General features: G+C 50.7%; 1 protein-coding gene across 2 annotated transcripts in view; it reads right to left on the bottom strand.

The window, feature by feature from the left end:
* LOC146685277 (nucleolar protein 4-like) overlaps positions 1-15,208 on the bottom strand; it is a 111,331-nt gene that overhangs the window by 19,698 nt on the left and 76,425 nt on the right. The gene's annotated exons all lie outside the window — the stretch shown is intronic.

Below are 15,208 nucleotides of genomic sequence, written 5' to 3'. Positions count from 1 at the left end.
CACCACTCTAACAGGGAGGGGAGGGGAGGGGAAGCCTGCCCGGCGCTGTTTGTTTGTTTATGTGTGTGAGGACTATTCATGCGTGGAAACGAAGGACAGCCTAATTCCTGATGCTGCCTCACAAATCCCCCTCAGCTGCCGGGCCACCATCCCCACACCCCTTCATCCCTGCTCCAGCCCTCCAGCCCCATACTGTGAGCGGGTCTCTTCTCTGTCCACACTGGCTGAACAGGGAGTGGTCCTCCCTCTCTCTATCTTCCCCTCCTTCATCCGTCTGTTGTGCCAATCCTGAGCACACTGAAACTCCTCCCCCTCTCTGGATCCCTGTAAACACTGAGACAGTGCCGCCGTCTGTGGAGATGTTTGCTTTGAAAGACCCAAAGATTTAACGGCTGAGACTCGTGTACGGAAACAGTCCAGTGTTCCTGGTGGAGCGTTCAGTTTCAGATACATCAGTATTTGCTCCTTACAGCCAACAGCAGGAGGAGGAGTCCAACCCACAGCTACAGACACATTCCCAGAAGCGTTTTCTTCACTAAATACTTAAACTCACATTTCCAAACGTTCCCACAGCATTTTCATCCGACTTGCACTGACGACAGGAAACTGGAATCCCCGGAGGAAACCAGGACAGGTTTTGAACCAGCAACCTTCTTATCGTTCTCGTTTCCATCTCAAACACTCTAACATGCTTTTATTGTGACACTTAAAGCTCCTTTTTGACTATTCAGAGAAGCTTTGCAGGACTCACAGCTCAAAATAACCCTTCTTTCCCTGATCCTGCAGCTGTCTGAAACAAGCTGCCTGTGCTCCTCCAGCTTAAAGACAACTTTGTCATAACGAGCTTAACGAGCAGGTACACAGAGAACAGCCCTGTTTCCGAGCTCGGCCGTTCTTTATGCGGACAAATAAAGTGTCTCTTATCTTATTTTGAAGGATGTAAAAGAGCCTATTTGACTGTATGTTCTGAAAATAAGGCAGCTGTGACTGAACTTTGACCTGGCAGCAGTACACCTGCACCCTCTGCGGAGGAAACAGGTTAGAGGTCAGACAGGATGGGAAGAAGATGAGGAAGACGAGGGTCGAGCTATAGTCACTAAACGCCGCTGTGAAGCCTGCACCTTCAGGCTCAGCGGGGTTTGTTCCTCAAGGAACTCAAGGACTTCCACCTCCCCTTGCTTCTCCTCCATCACCCCCCCCCCCCCCGCGCGGTGAAGCCGCTGTGATGCATATCAGCACCAAGCGTTAGGCCGAGGGACAAATGTCTCCTCGCATCATTAACACACACCTCTGAGAGGAGCGCACAGGTGAACCACGAGTTTGACAGTCTGGTACTGTTTGAGTCTGAATCCACGGGAGGTGCATGGAGGAGGAGCAGGGGGAGGACAATGCTGCATCAGCTGACCTGGAAATGCGTGCCACCGCCAGCGTGCGCTTTTGTGGATTTATGGCGTGCAAAACGTCCTGTTTTCCACCACAGGACGTGGAGCAGGGACAAACGCAGGGCTCGAAACCCCACGCGGGTTTTACTGTGTTGCTCATACCGAGGCTCAAGGAGGGAGCATCGCAGAATGTGAAGAAACGGCCGCTGACTGAGGCGACATCATGGAGGGTAAAGCAGAAACGCCTTTGTGCTTCTGCGTGTGGAACATTTTAGCCCTCGACGTGAAGCGTCTCGTTATCCGCCTCGAGCGCCGTTTAATAATTAGAAAGTCTCTTTGCATCACATCCTCTGGAGTTTAGCAGCAAGCTGCTGTGGATCCGACATGATCTATGACAGCGGTGTGAAGACGTCCCAGACATCCACACCTGTCACACACAGACCCTCCACAGCCCACAGACTCTCCCACAGCCCACAGACCCTCCCACAGTCTACAGACCCTCCACAGCCCACAGACCCTCCCACAGTCTACAGACCCTCCCACAGCCCAAAGACCCTCCACAGTCTACAGACCCTCCCACAGCCTACAGACCCTCCACAGCCCACAGACCCTCCCACAGTCTACAGACCCTCCACAGCCCACAGACCCTCCACAGTCTACAGACCCTCCCACAGCCTACAGACCCTCCACAGCCCAAAGACCCTCCCACAGTCTACAGACCCTCCCACAGCCTACAGACCCTCCCGCAGCCTACAGACCCTCCACAGCCCACAGACCCTCCACAGTCTACAGACCCTCCCACAGCCTACAGACCCTCCACAGTCTACAGACCCTGCCACAGCCCACAGACCCTCCCACAGTCTACAGACCTCCACAGCCTACAGACCCTCCACAGTCTACAGACCCTCCCACAGCCTACAGACCCTCCACAGCCCAAAGACCCTCCACAGTCTACAGACCCTCCCACAGCCCAAAGACCCTCCAGTCTACAGACCCTCCCACAGCCTATAGACCCTCCACAGCCCACAGACCCTCCCACAGTCTACAGACCCTCCACAGCCCACAGACCCTCCACAGCCTACAGACCCTCCACAGTCTACAGACCCTCCCACAGCCTACAGACCCTCCACAGCCCAAAGACCCTCCACAGTCTACAGACCCTCCCACAGCCCAAAGACCCTCCCACAGTCTACAGACCCTCCCACAGCCTACAGACCCTCCCACAGCCTACAGACCCTCCACAGCCAAAAGACCCTCCACAGTCTACAGACCCTCCACAGCCCACAGACCCTCCCACGGTCTACAGACCCAACACAGCCCACAGACCCTCCCACGGTCTACAGACCCAACACAGCCCACAGACCCTCCACAGCCTACAGACCCTCCACAGTCTACAGACCCTCCCACAGCCTACAGACCCTCCACAGCCCAAAGACCCTCCACAGTCTACAGACCCTCCCACAGCCCACAGACCCTCCCACGGTCTACAGACCCAACACAGCCCACAGACCCTCCACAGCCTACAGACCCTCCACAGCCCACAGACCCTCCCACAGCCTACAGACCCTCCACAGCCCACAGACCCTCCCACAGTCTACAGACCCTCCACAGTCTACAGACCCTCCACAGCCTACAGACCCTCCACAGTCTACAGACCCTGCCACAGCCTACAGACCCTCCACAGTCTACAGACCCTGCCACAGCCTACAGACCCTCCACAGCCCATGTTTATGCTCCACCCTGACGATGAGCTGGATGCAGACGCTCACACAAACACTGCGAGCGCGTTTTCCTTTCTACGTTTACACAATTATCTGTCAGCTGTTAGCAGCACTGCATTGATTTTGGCGTCATTAGCAGGCTCCACACCAAAGAGAGGAGGAGGAGCACGAGCAGGGGAGGAGAACCAGAGAGACGCCAGGAAACGGGAGCAAAAGGGAGACCGGTTCAGAGAAGTAGATGATGGAGGGAGAGGCAGCGGTGGAGAGGGTGGGGGGCTGCAATGGGTCATTTCCTGAAGTAGATGATTTCCTGTCAGTTTTCATTTGAGGCTTTTCTTCACAGCGGCAGCGAGAGGCTGTCCTCGCCCCGTGCTCCCCTCAGAGGAGCCGACCTGAGGGAGAGCGGTAACAGATGCTAATTCCTTCACTCCTCCTCTTCCTCCTCAGCCACCTGTCCCAGGGGAGGAGGAGGGAGACAGAAAGAAAGGAGGAAGAGGAGGAGGAGGTGGGCCGTGACTCCCCTGCGTGGGATTACACTGGATTATCCCGCTAAGACGCAGCACGAGCTGCACACTAGTTCTCAGCGCCTGACGCCCGGCGACGCCCTGCCCCACCAAGCATCTTCATAGCAACACTCCCCACCCCACCCACCATCCACTGCAATGTTGGTGATGACAGCAACGCTCCCACTGACAGGACCAGCTGACACACACACAGAGACACACACTCACTCACACAGACACACACAGACACACTCACACAGACACACACACAGACACACACACTCACACAGACACAGACACACACACTCACACAGACACACAGACACAGACACACTCACACTCACACTCACACAGACACACAGACACACACAGACACACACACTCACTCACACAGACACACAGACACAGACACACTCACACTCACACAGACACAGACACACACACACACACACACACTCACACACAGACACAGACACACACACTCACACAGACACACAGACACAGACACACTCACACTCACACAGACACACAGACACACACAGACACACACTCACAGACACACACTCACAGACACACACACTCACTCACACACACTCAGACACACACACACACACACTCAGACACACACACAGAGACACACACTCACACAGACACACACTCACACAGACACACACACACACACACACACACACACTCACAGACACACACACTCACTCACACACACACAGAGACACACACACACACACACACTCAGACACACACACAGAGACACACACACACACACACACTCACACAGACACACACACACACACACACACACTCACTCACACTCACACAGACACACACTCACACACACACACACACACTCACTCACTCACACAGACACACACACACACACACTCACTCACTCACACAGACACACACTCACACACACACACACACTCACTCACTCACACAGACACACACACACACACACTCACACAGACACACACACACACACACACACTCACTCACACTCACACACTCACACACACACACTCACTCACTCACACAGACACACACACACACACACTCACACTCACACAGACACACACACACTCACACACTCACACACACTCACACTCAGACACACACAGTTCTATGGAAGGCCAAACGTGAGAAATGAACAGATTCCTCCCTCCTGTTGTCCCACAGTCTACAGACCCTCCCACACCCTCCTTTACTGCTCGGTGTTTTATTCACGGTAAATAAACGTATTCATCAATCAACACATCAGTAACAAGCTACTTCTGTGTTCCTTCCTTTCACTGAAGCCTTTCTCAGTTTTGTTTGTAACTCAGATGAAGGATTTATTCTTCTTCTTATTATTTTATCATCCAGCTGTTTTGTTGTGATTTGTTGGTTATCTTGGTGGTGGGAGGAGTTCACACCACTAATGAACCTTCACATGGACGAGTTTGTCCAGCAGGGTCAAATCTGACAACAACTAAAAGCAGTCTCCACATGACCAGGCCCTCTGGCTCCTCCCCTTTTCTTCTGAATGCTTGCCCCTCAGTTTGAGCAGCAGGTGGGCGGGGCTTTCCCATCACACAGGGATTACTGCACATACACTTCATCATGTCTAAAATATGACCAAGAACAATCAGAGCATATCAACCTCAGGCTTATTTCTAGTTGCTTTCAACTCTGTAAAAGATCCACTGTCAGGCACACGTATGACGATCTTTACAGAGACATGAATCAACTGAAGCAGCCACACTGTGTCTGTGGAAATACAGACAAAGATGAGGAGACCCAGCCTGCAGGGACCTGTGCACCCGGGACGCTCTCTGTCCTGAAGCTTGGGGTCAGGAAGGGTCGTTGCTGTGGGGTCAAGTCAGTGTCCAATAATGACGCCCCACGGGTAGAGGGGAGGGGCAGCTTTGATAAAACAGCATTATTATTTGACGGGCCGTCAGAAGCACATGCCGTCGTGCAATCACACATCAAAGCGGTCGTCATCATTCACTGGAGCCACATCTCGGGCATCGGCGCGTCTGACAGACCGTCGCTTCCTCCCTGACCTATAAAATCAGAGCAAATGGAAAACAGCATGAAGACATTAAACTGCTCTTTAGGGCGGCGGCACTGGAAACAGGAAGGCGGCTGGAGATGGATGATGTGTTTTAAAAGACGAGCACAGAGAGGAGCGACAGCTAAAAGCCCGATCAGTGAGATGGATGGTGATGGAGGGACGCAGCTCCGACCGTCAGGGGAACCGCATCGCTTTCTGCCGCTCATCGCTCAGATTTGTTTGAGCCTTGGTTTCATCTCTCGGCTGTTTGTCCTCCACTCTTCTTCCTCCTGCTGAAGCTCTGTCACTGACACCTTAGCCCTAATGAGGCGGAGGAGGAGAAGTGATGGAGATTCTGTCCTGCAGGGCTCGGTTCTGTCATGAACGTGGACATCAGGAGGAGCTGGGTGGGGTTCCCACCTGTCAGTCATAAGAGCATGGCAGCTGAGACGTGATGGGTGGACCCTTAACGAGGAATTCATGGCCTCCATGAACAGCATGGAGCTTCATGTCTTACAGACACTCTGCCGAGTCACAGCAGCGAGCTTGCATCCACCCATGCCTGGTCTCAGGACAGCCTCGCATCCACCTCCAGCTCCTCTGTGAGGAGACAGGCGTCTCCCTGAGTCTGACCCGGGTCTTTATAGGTAGGATATACCTGAAGCGCTTCACCTGGGTGGTGTCCAGCATTCGTTCCCTTCGGTGTGCTGGAGCAGCAGCTCTCCTCTGAGGACACTCTCAGACCCACAGCCGACGGGAAGATCGAGCAGCTTCACCTCCACCTTCAACAGCGTCCTCCAACCTGAAGTGGGGACTTTTTCCATATGAGCCACACCTGAACTGCTCCATTGACGGTCACTGGATGATGGAACCCGAATACCCCACCAAGAAAGTCTGGGTACATCCAGAGCAAGCAGGACCAGTCTCATGACCTTCTGACCTCCTCACACATGTAGGAGAAACATGAAAGGTCCCAGAAGCTGAGAGGCACGAGGACGCCTGCACAGAGCCTCACACGTTTAGTCAGACGCACAAACTAGAACATCAAAAACCATAACATGCACGTCCCAGAGGTCACAAAGCCATAGTTAGCAACCTGTAACCCTTCAGATTGGAAACCAGTGATGCCCTTTCCATTCTCCAGTTTCTGCCTCCACCAGCTCCACAGCATGACATCACAAACAGAAAACCTGCCACCATCTCATCAGAGAAGATTCCCACATCTGAGCGAGGAACCACCTGACAACAGGACTAGGAATGGGTATCGTTTAGGTTTTATCCGATACCAGTTCCAAACCGGTACTTTTGAAACGGTGCCGGTGCTAAGATAACAATGTTAGCCTTTTCTGCAGCTATGGGGCATATATGGCATCACTCTTGGCTGGAAGCTTAAACAATGGAAAAAACACAAACTTTGTCCAAAAACCTCTCATGTTTAACTGTTTTCCACTTTTTCTTTGGTCATTTTAGCCTTTTTAGCCAGGGTGAAGGGAGTATCTGCCATCAAACAAGAAGACAGCCGCATGTAGCTATGATGATGTTTGCTAGTTCACCTTACATGCATTAATGTAATAACGTGGTTAGCCTACTCAAGGTAAATTACACACGAACAACATTAAGCTACTCACGCAGAGAAGAACGGCTGCTGCTGCATCATCATCCTCATCATTTCTGCTACACTGGCAGGGCTAGGGGCCAGGACTCTATTTTTCGGGTTTTTGGGGGATGTTGCTAACTCCAGGTCCGATAACAGGCACCACACCCGCAGTAGATGTGCACGGTGTGAGGTCTCGCAGCAAGCTATCAAATACGGCGCATTTCTCGGCTTTTATCAAAACGCTATGCGTCGCCAGGTGTTTCATCAGATTCGAGGTGTTACTTCCTTTGACAGTATCACAGTATCAGCTTAAAGCACTTGTTGCTGCTGAGTTTGCATATTTTGCTGTGAAGTACAGCCAGACTTTTGACTGCTTCGCTTTGGGTGTTTTTAATCTGTAGCTCTGCTCTAAAAGAACGGACGTACCTGGCCCCGCCTACTATCCTTGGAAATGTAAAATGAATGGCTAGGATCCAAAGTGTCTGACATTTCAGGAAAAAAAAGCACCGAAATGTGCGCTGCTTTTCGGTCTGGTTACTACCGTTTATGTCAGAACAGGTGCCATCATGGCACCGGACACCGGGACCCATCCCTAAACAGGACGAGAACCAACAGCAGTGTGTGTGTGTGTGTGTGTATTGGGTGCAGAGCAGAATAGGAGGATGGTAGAGTCAGCAGAGGAGTAACAAAGACACGGCTGTCACAGCCTGCCACTGCTAACACACAGACACGCGTCCTTTGTTAGCCAACACTGTAGCGTGTGCTCTCTGTGCCCTGCAGAGGCTCGCACATGCACACTGGCTCTCTGTGCCGCTCAGAGACACCCAAACGGTCACGAGGGTCGGACACTGGATACCCAAACATGTGTGTGTGTTTGGGGGGATGCATCACATGCAGCATCATGCTACACAATACAGCACCCAGATGAGGAGCGTCAGCCTCATGGATCCTCCCTGTTTCAGCACAGACAGGAAGATGACTCAGTAGGTTAAAGTGAGGAGAACTCCATGATTATGTTTACATTCTGAACTCATGTTAAATCAATGAGCGTTTGTGAATGAGTTTATGATGACACTCTCACAGTAGCTCAGGATCATATACTGTATATTAAAGATGGTCTACCGTCTACTCGAAGGGTTTTTATGGAGTGACTATTTGATGACAGGGTGCTACGTTATCAGCTAATGCTAGCTAGAGTGGTTGGCATATACTGTACAGGAGCATACCTGCTAAACAGTAATATCCAATGAAAATCCCCAAATATCACTCACAAACCTGAAGCTCCGCCTTCTTGGGCCCTCTGTTAGTACAGTGACCTCACAGCAGCCATATTATTGGTCACATGATGTCATTAAAAATGCTCCAAAAGGTTAGCACAGAGGTCCAGTTCAGCCTAGCACACCGCTAGCAGCTACAGCTGCACACGTCACCACCCACCTGTCAGTCAGAGGCCACGCCCCCAATCACCTCTGTACAGGTGTCATAAAGGACGATGTTATCTGCAGACCAATCAGTTCTTGTGTCAGGCTGTAAACATGTTTAACATGGGGTCTGACTCTCTGCTGCTTCTGCTGGACGTCAGCAAAACTGCAGGTTTGGGTGCTCTGCAGGTCGACGCGTGTTCACAGATTTAATCATCTCAAATGAAAAACATGAAACTTTCTGAACTGAAAATAATCCACAGTCCTGCCTGCAGCTGCAGTGTGTGTGTGTGTGTGTGTGTGTGTGTGTGTGTGTGTGTGTGTGTGTGTGTGTGTGTGCGCGCGCGAGCTGTCATTAAGAATTAATGGATGATGGTGTCTTCTGCCTTTAATGGTGGCACCGATCCAAACGCGGATGAAATATTTAGCATCACTGCTCCAGTTTTCCACTGAGTGAATTACACAAACCCACTGGTGGGGGAAAGCCCGGGTCACTCCTTTACGCCATGATGAAATTCATCATCTCAGGCGTGGAGGATAATGAGGTGAGATAATAGCTGTCACGCCGTAATCCACAGTCAGCGCAGTAATGCAGGATCTGGGCACTCAGTCAACCAGCTAATAGGATGGGACGAGCACAACGCCAGCGAGCGAGCCACCATGCCAGCACGACACACACACTCTGTCCTCCGGTGTGTGGTCCTCTTGCTTCCCCTCTCACTCACTTCCCTCTGTGGGCGGGGCAGCTGATGGAGGCCGTGGAGGTTCATGGGTCAGATGGCGAGCAGGCCTGGAGCAAAGGCAGCCTTGCTGCCAGTACAGAGGGACCAGTGTTCACCCAAAATAACTCCCTGCTCTGTAACGGTCTGCAATAACTGACCACAGACTTCGGTACACCACGCTGCATGTCCTCGAGTAACAAAGTTGTGGCTCCGCCCAGAAAAAAGCAAAGCAAAAGCCTCGCATCAGGACAAACCGGCCGATGAGTAAAATCACGTGAAAGATGACAAACACACTGCTGCTCACGGCAGCCTGCAGTCACACACAGGAAGTGTCAACAAAATAAAAGCATGTCTGCGCTTTGGTCTTCCATGTTTGTGTCTATTGCTGCTCACCTCCTTGTGTCACTTCCTGTTTTATTTTGTTAGTCACTTTCTTTGTGCTCATAATGATCAGGGAGTCAAAACTAGGAGTGAACACCTGGAATAAAGAAGGTGGACGAGGAGACAGAGGAGAGGAGACAGGTCGTCCCTGCGCCAACTCCAACGAGCAAACTGGTGACCCTGCAGGGCTCCTGGGGCGTGTGCATCTTTTATATACAGTCTGTGGTGCTGCTAAGCTGATACGTGGACAGCTCATGCGCAGCACCTGAGCTGCTGCGATGCCTCGCAGTATTTTCTCTCCTCTGTCCTCGTCGTGCAATATTAATCGAGCCCGATCAGCAAAGGGAAGGTGGCAGACCGTGTGAGCGATCCAGTCCATCTTACCACCCATCACATCCCTGCACTCGCTTCCCGATGTCCCGTCTCTGCTCCTGAGACGAGCGGCAGGAGGCGTGGCTGTACGCACACGCTCGACATGTTTGACGAGCCTCAGCTCCTTTAAATGTGTAATAATCACACAGTTTTATCAGAGTCTGTGTGTGAGAGCCAGAACACTTTCACAGGAAGTGACGAACACGGCCACAAAGTCTTAGTGTGTGTGTGTGTGTGTGATGGGGGATCAGCAGAGAGGATTACATGTCTTTAAACAGAGACTGATCTGTTCTGGGATCAGGAGGATTAACTCCGCTGCTGATGAGCCCGGCGCTGCGGCGTTCATGGAGAAGGCGTGTTCTTATTTCCTGATGAGGCCTTAAAGAATGAGACGCAGCCAGCGAGCTGTAAAGTTTAAACATGGGGCCTGACTGACTGCTGCCTCTGCTGGACATCAGAGGTCCTGCAGTTTGGCGCCTCGTTAGAAGGCGGTTCTTCGTAGAGCTGTTCGATATAACGATATCAGATGACGATGTGAAACCGTCTGTCGTTTCATTTTTACGCTATCGTTTGTTTCGTGGTGTCGCAAAATAAACTTTTTTACGGTTTATTTTTCGTGGCTCTGATGGTCACTGTGGTGTTAATTCCTTAACGTTCTCTTATATTTAAAATAACGACGGTAAACCCAGCGTGCGGCTCTGCTGTCTGCTTTAGTATTTTCCACATAAACCTTTCACAATAAAGCTGAAGATCCTGTTGAGATTTTTCAAAATAAACTGAAATGATGACAAACAGAAGGACCAGTCCAAACAAAGCCAGGACCTTATTCCTAAACCGGGGCTACCTCTGTAGCACGGACATGGTTTGGTTATGAAAAGTTTCATGCATCGGTCAAAACACTCGACTCCAGGTACACGACGCTGAAACACTTCACACAGGTCGAGCTGTCATGTCGCACAGCCCAAGGTTTTAGGACAAATAAACGGACTTGCAGACTGACACTAATACATCAGAGTTTCTGACATTAACGGTTTTTAACCACATGATGTAATCTCAGAGCTGCTATGACACACCAACAGGAAATCAGTTAACACATGTACAGCAGACCCTGAACGCAGCACGGCGTGGGTTCCTCTGTCACTGACCTGCTGGTTTCTGATGGTTTGTGTTAAAGTAAAAAGAGACAAAAACAATAAAATCTGCAGTTTAATTAAAAAACAGATGGTTTGATTCAATCAGGACACAGAGGCCCTGATACTGGAGGCTATTTTTAATGTGTGTGTGTGTGTGTGTGTGTGTGTGTGTGTGTGTGTGTGTGTGTGAGAGAGAGATACGGGTTGTTGCACAGAGGCCTGGGATCAAGCACACGAGGCTTTAAAAACACGCGTGAGCGCCACATTTATCTCTCGACTGTGTATAATTCATCACACGTTTCACATTATGGAAACATCTTCACAGCTCCGCCTGCACCTCCGGAGGCTCCACCTCCTCTGTGAGAGGACGAACCCCCTACAGGGACCGTCCATGTTCCTGAGTGGGTGAGGGGAGGGAGGCGCCAGACAAAGGAGGAGGATGGAGGAAGAAATGTAGCGGGGACGGGGCTTAAGCAGGCGTTTTGACTCGATGTCACACACGTGGAGAGCAGAGCTTACCGCACCTCGACAACATTACCGCGGACAGGAAGTCGACGTTTGAGCCGACATCACTCCAACCCTCTCATGTCTTCCCCTGCATTTTACTTTGAAAGTCTCAGCAGGAAAACATGAATCTGAATATTGATCACTGATGGATTATTCTGTTCTTTATGGTGCTGCTTACTGAAATATGGCCTAACCCCAACATTAACGATGACTTATTAATAATAAATAATCAATTATTAACAAATGTATTAATAATTGATTAATAATAATAATAACAGAGGAAACAAGAAAACTGAAAGTGTGAAACACCAGAAACAAAGCTCTCTTTATGAAAGTGGACACGAGCTGAACCGTGTATCCAGAATTCCTGCAGTCCTCGAATGCCTCGTCCTGCCTGGCCATCCTGGCAGAACACGTCCCGGCTCTTCCCTCGATCACATGATTCCTCCCCCTCGCCTTCATCCTCTCCCCTCGCTCTGTCCCCATCCTCTTCCTCAGCAGGCTGATTTCTACATTTGGGTGGGAGGGGTTGTTTGTTTATTCTTCATCCTCTCTCCTCCTTCCTGAGGCGTCCACCGTCAGCCTGTTCATTGCTGAGCGAGGCAGCTTTAGCAGGAAGTCACGTGACTCGTGTCTGTTTGTGTTTGTTAATAGCCAGCGAGGTCATCACTGCCCGAATGACCTACTTCCCCGAGCGGCAGCGTCGTCAGCGTTCCTGCGTTTGACGTTCCTCTCACCAGCGGCGAGGAGTGAATGTGTCCTCTCGTTACACACCTGCACGCTTTCATGCATCACCTCTCCAGATGAGAGCTGCTCCGTCATTGGTCAGCTTTAAATCCCTGCTGTGTGTGTGTCTCAGGCTGTGACGAGGCCACCACACGGGTGCAGGTTTGACTTTTCCCAGCTGATCCTAAATGAAACCTGACGCAGACAAATGTGTCTTCATGTTCCCGGGTGTGAGGATGGCGCTATAAGCAGGTGGACTGTCCTCCTGAGCGCTGCCGTGTCCGTGTTCTACAGAAACACGTAAACGCACCACCTGCAGCCGGGGGCTGTACTGACTTACGGTAAAATTAGGTTTGCTTTATGATTTTGGGGCTCGACATGAACGACTGATGTGGAGCTGATGTGAGCCGCTGCTGAGGATCCGGCCTGGACGTCTCTTGTTTCCGGCTCGTTCTCTTCTTCCTCGTCTTTTGGAGACGGCGAGCAGATCGACTCGGTCGCAGTTAAACTCTGCCTTGTTTCTCCCTCAGGCTTCGTGTCTGCCCCGCCCAGCCGTGGGCTGCTCTCGCCCTTCGTATTCTCCCATCAGGCGGGACAAAGTGACTTTATATCAATGAAACTTGACTAATGTAAGATAATGACTTCCTTGCTGAGCAGATATGGGTCTGTCTCCATCATTAGGCTTTTTCTGTGCTGCTGCCTCTTCACTGATCTGATTTGTCTCAGTTTTGTTTCTGAGCTTAAAATTGATTTTTCCTTTATAAAAGGAAGGAAACGCAGCAGCTTGTGCGAGACTGACGCTCTGCACCGAGCTCGGAGACGATTCCAGACACGGAGACTAAAGACGTGATTTCAGCTGCAGACTTCTTGAGAAACACGTCCTCTTTCTGAAAAATGTCTTCTTCTTCCTGTGTGACATTATTGAAATCATCAAGGTTAGGATGTGTGAACAGACTCTGAGCCTGCCTCCAGCAGCCAGCAGGCGGGTCTGTCAGCACCAAACAGTATCACCGAGCCTCAGCTCAGTCTATTAATCACTACAGCAAACCAGGGTCAGAACCAGGAGGAAGCAGGGTCAGAAGCAGGGCCAACATTAGAGGAAGCTGAGGCGCTCTTTCACCTGTCTCGTGTAAATCAAAGCTAGTTTGCTAAACGTGATATCCGATTGGAGGCAGCAGTGACTTCAGCCAACGGTAAACGATGACACAAAGCAAAGCTCTGATATGTTCCACAGGTCAAACTACGACCAGTTAGCCAGGCAGCTTTACATTCACAGCATCCCTGTTACAGTTATAATGGAACAGACCAGTAATTGTGCAGTGATTTTCAACTGTGAGCTGCTGGTAGAGAAGAAAGTACAAGAACTTTCATCTGTCCAAACATTCACTCAGTCACACTGATGGACGCATCAGAGGAACCTCAGGGTTCAGTAACTTCCGCAAAGACCACCCAAGGTGGTGCAAACACGAGCCGTGGGGATCAAGTAACAGGGTTTTTAACAGCAACAGTAAACCCGAGCTAAACCCGAGCTAAACCTCAGCTAAACCTCAGCTAAACCCGAGCTAAACCTCAGCTAAACCTCAGCTAAACCTCAGCTAAACCCGAGCTAAACCTCAGCTAAACCTCAGCTAAACCTGAACTAAACCAGAGCTAAACCAGAGCTAAACCTCAGCTAAATCCGAGCTAAACCAGAGCTAAACCTCAGCTAAACCAGAGCTAAACCTCAGCTAAACCCGAGCTAAACCCGAGCTAAACCAGAGCTAAACCTCAGCTAAACCTCAGCTAAACCTGAACTAAACCAGAGCTAAACCAGAGCTAAACCTCAGCTAAACCAGAGCTAAACCTCAGCTAAACCCGAGCTAAACCTGAGCTAAACCTGAGCTAAACCCGAGCTAAACCAGAGCTAAACCTCAGCTAAACCTGAGCTAAACCAGAGCTAAACCAGAGCTAAACCTCAGCTAAACCAGAGCTAAACCTCAGCTAAACCCGAGCTAAACCTCAGCTAAACCTGAGCTAAACCCGAGCTAAACCAGAGCTAAACCAGAGCTAAACCTCAGCTAAACCAGAGCTAAACCTCAGCTAAACCTGAGCTAAACCCGAGCTAAACCTGAGCTAAACCTGAGCTAAACCAGAGCTAAACCTCAGCTAAACCAGAGCTAAACCTCAGCTAAACCTGAGCTAAACCCGAGCTAAACCTGAGCTAAACCTGAGCTAAACCAGAGCTAAACCTCAGCTAAACCCGAGCTAAACCCGAGCTAAACCTCAGCTAAACCAGAGCTAAACCTCAGCTAAACCTCAGCTAAACCAGAGCTAAACCTCAGCTAAACCCGAGCTAAACCCGAGCTAAACCTCAGCGAAACCCGAGCTGTGAGTTGAAGATAAAACCAGCGATGGTCCTGTCATTACTTTACTGCTCCTCACATCATCCAATGAAGCCACTGTCAGCATCATCCTGTCGCCACGCACATGTGAGGACCACAGCGCACAACATGAACACACAAAGCTGTGACTCACACACAGCATGTGTGAGCGGATCACATGCTGTGTGTGACCAGCATGAATGAGTTAAAACAAAACAAAAGGCCTCTCTGTTGCCCTCAGCAGCCATCACACCGTGAGTCCACACTCATCTTCAGTATAAATGAACCACAGCCATTTTCAGAGGAACCTGGTTGCGCTGGCTCCCTCTG

The sequence above is a fragment of the Copadichromis virginalis genome, linkage group LG20, assembly GCF_057382275.1.
Source record: "Copadichromis virginalis isolate Kocher_CV1m ecotype Utaka linkage group LG20, C_Virginalis_male_GT1.1, whole genome shotgun sequence".
NCBI classification, from domain to species: domain Eukaryota; kingdom Metazoa; phylum Chordata; class Actinopteri; order Cichliformes; family Cichlidae; genus Copadichromis; species Copadichromis virginalis.
The sequence above is the reverse complement of the archived record's forward strand: the minus strand, read 5'-3'. Positions and strand labels throughout refer to the sequence as shown.